The sequence below is a fragment of the Tympanuchus pallidicinctus genome, unplaced genomic scaffold (assembly GCF_026119805.1).
Source record: "Tympanuchus pallidicinctus isolate F22 unplaced genomic scaffold, pur_lepc_1.0 scaffold7, whole genome shotgun sequence".
Taxonomy (NCBI): Eukaryota; Metazoa; Chordata; class Aves; order Galliformes; family Phasianidae; genus Tympanuchus; species Tympanuchus pallidicinctus.
Genome location: NW_026294791.1, coordinates 16,545,474 through 16,552,100, shown reverse-complemented (window position 1 = coordinate 16,552,100; position 6,627 = coordinate 16,545,474). Strand labels below are relative to the sequence as shown.

The window sequence follows — 6,627 nt, the reverse complement described above, 5'->3', positions numbered from 1 at the left end:
ATACAGCAGTTGCTCCACAGGGAGGACAACAGAGCAACCGGTCTCTGTAGTGGTCAGTAACAGAGGCCAAGGAGCCAGGAAAGATGCATAGTAGACACTTTCTTCTGGTTTATTTCACCAAATTTGAACAATAAGTCTTCTGAGCTGAGGGCTGTATGTCAGCTTTAATAGCCATCAGTTAACCAACCTTTCACAAATTTATGTCTTTGCAATCCCTTATAGCTATCTCCACCTTCTAATCTACTGCATTAAAAACATATATATAGTTTTTGCTTTGTGTTTGCTTTAAATCTGCCAAATCGGTGAGTTGGTCTGCTATCACAAGGTCATCTTTCCAGTAGTTTTAACTTCCAAAGCAGTCATTTCATCATCACATGTGCTGGACTTTGCAGCTTTCCTGCAGTGCACCATGCAATATTTCTTCTTTCCCCTACTTAAAAGAACGGCCACAGCTGCCTTTAACCTACGATTCTTGTCTACTGCTCCACAGAGCATCCCAGGCTTGGCCATGCTCCCTAACAAGTGAGAGTGCTCAACATCTTTCAGCACTGAGGATATCAAGTTTCCCATCTGAAATCGCTTACTTCATCACTCTCTAAGGGCACAGTTTGGAAGTCATTAAAAATAACGAGAATGCTGGCACTTCTCCCAGTAATAATGGCATTGAATTTGGTGTTACTTTTCTACTTTAAGACATTTGTATACATCCACAGATCATTTAACTCTTATCTTTGTACTAGCTTTAGTGAAACTAATAGCTGCTGAAACAATGAGATCTCTATTCTAATTTTTATTTAAATAAGTGTCTGCCCACTCCATTACATGACATAAAAACTTACACAGCATATTGCACCACAATATTGCCCCAAAGTGTTTACCAAGATCACCATATCCATCACTAAAATGCAAGCGCTTCTCAGTCAATAAACACTTCAACTGACAATAAAGTCACAGGAGAGTTTACAGAAGGAAAACTGAAAAGCAACAAATCCAATTTGTCCAAAACAAATTTAGAACCAGTACTGCTGGTAGATTCTCAAAGGGTCTTGTATTTTCCTTTCTATTTGTATCTATTGTAGATTTTTTCCTCCTAGCCCCATGCAAAGGGACTGACTCCTTATCAACTTGCTGTGTGCCTCATCATCACTCCTGTAGAGTCCATATTTTACAGGCTTTGACAAAATAATGAACCCTCAATAATGTGCTGCAGGCCATCACAGAAAGCAGCTGTAAAGCATTTCAATAATCCCCTCAAAAGAGAAAACACCAGTTGTTGCAAAACACACATTATAACTTTACAAGTCTCACACTTATTTTCAGCTAACATAAACATAAACTTTCTCACTGCTACATTTTTCCTGATAAGAACAAGTCTAAATTGCATACTTTGAAATAAGCAACAGTACTATCAACCTGAAAAAACACCATCTTCCTTCAGTACATACCTTTTATTACTCTAAGCATGTACTTACACTGCACATGAAAAAGCGGTAGACAGATTCAGAAGTCACAGATCCACTGCTGCTAAGCTGTGAAACTGAGAGATTTCAGCTCCCAAGAACTGATCCCAGTGTATGCAGTAACACAGGCATTTCAGCATCATCTGCTCACAAATAAGATACCTCTGAGATGCACAGGGTGTGAGCACCAGGAATTCTGGAAGTCCATCACGCTATCAGAAGTCCAGGAGCCATGGGCTGCTGCTGAAAGCCACATCCTCCTCTCAAAATCAGTAGGCTCAGTATGGCTTAACTCACTAGTATATCTAGATGGGAGCAGGAAGCCAGCAGGCGGATATGGGTCAAATACTAATTCAACCAACAACAAAACAACAAGTATTAGATTTATCAGAAAGCTTGCTGAATGCTTTGTAAAGTTAACTTTTATAGTTTTGATGTTGAGATCAGCATATGTGAATATCTGAAGAGGAATATTACCATTACATACAACAGAATAATTAAAATCTTGCAAAAATTAATCTAAAAGCCTTCTTGATTAAGGAAATGAGCCCCTCAGTTATTTAAATAACCATTTTTAAGGCTGTTAAATGTTTAATACCTTTGCAAGGAATTTTCTTTGCATTTATTTTTAAGCAGAGGACAAAGTCTGTTTGGGAAGCACACTGCTAATATTCCCATTGGTCTGTGCAGCATCTTTTGTCAAAGAACATTTGGGAGTCTGTTACAAAGGCTTACAAAGCCAGAAAAAAAAAGAAAAAAAAAATCATTCCTAAAATGGCAAATGACAACATACTAGATTAATGATTAACTTTAAAAATACCAACTAATGATAAACATCCACAGTCCTGCTGGATCCAGCCATGCTGTTAATGCAACATGTGGAAATTTTCAGTCATCCTGAGTGGTCAAATAATCGTCTAACAGTTGATTAGAGGACAATTAGGGACAGCAAGAATGAATTAAATCATTACAATTCGAATTGATTAAAATAGGCATATACCATCTGAATATTTGGGGAAGTTCTATTATATTTTCACTCACAGTAAACGATGAAAAGAGGAAAATAGTTGTCAGATGCCTAAAGCTTGCCTGTGGCTCATTATCCAATTAACTGGTATCAGTAAGTTGGTTAAATCGAGCTAAATGACAGCTAGTTGCTCCACAAACATTAGAAGTATAGCAGAGTAGGAGACTTTCAGATAATTAAATCTGCACAGAGGTCATTCCTTTTGAACTTTAGAAGCACATTAAAAGACATTTGTATTTGTATCTTCCAAATAGAAGATGACAAAAAAAAAAAAAAAGGATGATAAGTAATTCATAGTTAGAATCTCATTCACAAGCTTACGGGTGTCGTAACAGCAGTGGAGTATTTCACAGTAAGAGCAAGCTAGCATTGTGTAGAGACCCTCTTCTGTGAAGTGAATGAAACTGGAGCTTCCTATTATCTCATATTTGCCCCCACTCCTATCACGTTGTTTTGGTTTGGGATTGTTTGATTGCTTTTTTTGTTTTTGGCTTTTTGTTGCTGTATTTTTTTGTGATTTTTTGTTTGGTTTTGTTTATTTTTGCTTTGTGAGTTGTTTGCTTTTTGGTTTGGTTTTTATTAGAAATTCAACACTAAGTAACGTAGCAAAAAATCCTCCGTTTTGTTTTGATATAAGCTTTGATGTTGACTGAACTGCAGTTTTTAAGTTTGCTCTTAGGAAAAAAGATAATGTAAATGCTCTAACTACATGCCTAAGTGTGAGCCCTGCTGTAACGGAGAAAACTTGTGCGTAAGTTGTACAGAAACTTCCTTTACATGAATAGGGCACAGCTCTTCCTACAGCTGAGGTCACACCCTTTTTCTTCTTAGTGATGGTTTATTTTCAGTCTGCCAACACAGCCAAAGCAGCCCAGGTAGACAGCACTAACAGATGAGACTTTGCTATCCATCCCTCCATCCCTCCTTTTGGTCTGCTTTTCATTGCTTTACAGCTGAATCAACATGAGAACCGTGCCCAAGACAGAGTTCTGTGTCAAACAATCTCTGGCACTTTGTAGACCTGCTGATGGCTTTCATCAAGCTGATCCCGAACTGTGGCAGCCCAGAAGACACAGCTAACAATGAGTATTGTCACAAGGACAAGGTGCGTGGAGAATAACAGCATCTCTCCAAAATTCAATGATGCCAAGGCTGTCCTGGGAACAGAGAAAAGGGTGAAAATGGCCTTAAAAACATAAGAAGTATAATTATGATCAAATTCATATTCCCACACACATTAGGAAAAGAACGTAAAGGAGTATTTAATCTCAAAACAGGTCCTTCCTCTCTCCTGTCAAATCCTTTCAAACACTTCATGTGCAGTTCTTATAAATACAGATATTCAACTGTAGTAAGAACTGTGTTCTTTCTGTTTCCAAAGCCACTCATTCACACACCAAAATATTCCACACCTGTAGAAAAAAGCAAGCGTTTGACTTCATATCCAACTGTTTGCTAGGAAAGTACTCAGCCCTGAAGATATTTTCTGACAATTAGTTCAGACGCTTTGCACAATTTAATCTGAAGTTTTAACTCTGATTTTGCAATTAAACACAGTGTACTCCTGCAGTTGTAATTTATCACTCTGCTTCCACGTCAAGTAATCTGACCAACAAAACTGTCTGGTACCTAGGAATGGAGAAACGAAAAGGACAATGTTCTGCAGGAAAGCAGGTCTATCTAACATTTTACGATGCTAAAAATACCGCTGGGACTTGTTCTGATATCTTGTAATTACGCACACATATCCTGATTTATGGTGCATGTCTCCCAGCTCAAGGAAGTATGCACTCTGCCTCACATCTTGCCCTATTTACAAGTAAAATACTTGATTCTGTAATGTCGTAAAAGAGAGGACAGGCCTCATTGCACATGTTACTATCGACTTCATATGAACATAGAGCATAATCTAATGATGCTTTTCATGTGAGGATAAATATGCACAATTTAGCCTTAAACAGAGTCAGCATCTGATCATTGCAACTGCTGCCTTTGTGAAACATGGCTGCAATGCTGAAGACCCCTTCCCTCGTAAAGCTAGTGGAGAGTGTGAGAGAGGAGATGGAGGCAGCCAGTAAAAACACAGAAATGGTTATCACCTGTGTATCAAGAAACACACTTCTTCAGGCAAAGTCTGAGAATTCATCTCACTACTCCAACCCCCCCCCTCCCCCCCCCCCAGCTCCACATCACCTGCTTTCCTGCTAGGCAGCAATGAACAAAGCAAACAGTCTATACTGCCTGAATGAAGACTGACAAAGTGGTTGACAGCAAAATATTTCAGTTGTAAGTATTACCAAAAACATCTTAACCAACAGTTATACACTGTTTCAAAAGAGATGGGTGGTCTGGCTTAGGCTTAGAGGTCCAATCTGCATTCCCCAGCTTGATCTGCAGGCCTCTCATGGCGAAAATCTTCACTATGCAAGGAGATAGAAAGCAGAATAGGTTCATAAAGAGTGCTTTGATAGTTGAGGCATTAATTTTTGTTTGTTTGTTTTTTTGTGGGGTAGGTTTTGGGGGGATTTTATCGTTGTTTTTTGTTTTTGGTGGGGGGGGGGGGAGGACAGGGAACAATCTAATTTAATTTGTATACTTTTCACATTTTAAGCATTTTTGAGAGAATGAGAATTGGAGTCCTAGCATCCACATCTTTCTTCAAATACAATCCAACATCTTAATGACAATCAATACCTTCCTCCCTCTATAAGTGAGCTCCCTGATTATTCCTAATCTTGATGAATGGCAAACTGAACACCAGGTTGGGTGAAGGACATTGCCTCTGCTGCCAGTGTTTTGCTGAACTGGATGCAGAAAAGCAGGAGTGGGGATTCTTGTTTCTAATTATCTTACTTTTACTAGACCATAAAGTTTCCATCACCAGTTTGTTGACAAAAATTTATAACTCAGGAAGAGAATAAATTAAAAATTATAATGAGAGGAAAGGGGGGGGGGAGGGAAGGTGTCAATATTCATAAAAGCAGATAAGACAAATTCTTTGGTTTCACTGCAATTTTCTTACAAGATTACTATCAGGAGAAATTAAGAAAAAATCTTGAACTATGTGTTTGCATGAAGGCAAGGAGATGCTGCAGCTACCTACCAAGGTTTTTAATACTCAGTACTCACTACTCATAATGGTCATTATTTGGCATAAAGGATCGCAGTTACTTGCTTTTCTCTCCTTCACACACTGCACACCTGGCAGCCCCTCACAGAAAGTAGTGCCAGGAGGGTACAACAAGGACCAGAATATTCAGGGATGCAGTTGATATACCCTCTCTGTGCAAATGCCATAAGCCTTGGGGATGGAGGACTGATGCTTTTCTAGCTTTCGTGCAACATTTTCTTTGGGGGCATGCATGTTTCTGGCCACTGTACAGGAGCTAGTGTTTAAAAACTTGTTTCATTGTGGGTTTTCTGGAAGCATTTTGTGTGACGAGAAGCATCATACATTGGCATAAGCATAATATTAAACTAAAAAAAAAACAGTTTTCAACAGTAAGGCAAAGTCTTCTTGAGCTAACTCAGGCATCCCTACATGACATGGCACTGGGCCACACAGTCAAGCCAATCTTGGAATCTTTCTAAGAAACAAGCAAGAGTACCTACAGGGCAGCTCACCTTTCCTAAGCAGCAGAAGCATGTGCTTAGTCTGACATCCTGTAGCTTCACAGTGCCCATGCTGTGCCATAACCATGCGTGCTCATGTGCCATCTGCCCCGAGGAAAGACAGTAGAGAGAAAAGTGCCTTTGAGTTCGGCTCTTAACAGTCTTAACCAATGCAGCTTTTACCTTAAAAGCAAAATCCCACCAATGCAGCTTTTACCTTAAAAGCACTATCCCATCAGGAGACCGTCCCAACAGTTCTCCCAGAACTAGAGCAAACCTTCCTCCTGTCCAAACCTGTTCTCCAGAACCTGCAGGCGAACAGCTGCTGCCAAGAGGAAATATAAGGCTGAAGTTCAGCGATAGCTTCCACACCTTTATAAGTCCTGTGAATCAAGGGAACCTTTTTGATCTTTGCCTCTGGGAGAGTGCACCTATGCAACACCATAGGGATCCTCTGAATTTTCATTTGTAGACAAGAGCTCTATGTTTTTTAATATACTGTTTACACAGAATAACAGAATGGCAAGG

General features: G+C 39.4%; 1 long non-coding RNA gene across 1 annotated transcript in view; it reads right to left on the bottom strand.

The window, feature by feature from the left end:
• Positions 1 to 770: 770 nt before the first annotated feature.
• LOC128072560 (uncharacterized) overlaps positions 771 to 6,627 on the bottom strand; it is a 63,707-nt gene continuing 57,850 nt past the window's right edge. Inside the window, exons 2-3 of the long non-coding RNA XR_008202346.1 lie at positions 6,112 to 6,204; positions 771 to 3,644 (exon numbers count right to left, since the gene is read on the bottom strand). This is a non-coding gene — a long non-coding RNA (uncharacterized LOC128072560). The remainder of the gene's footprint in view (positions 3,645 to 6,111; positions 6,205 to 6,627) is intronic.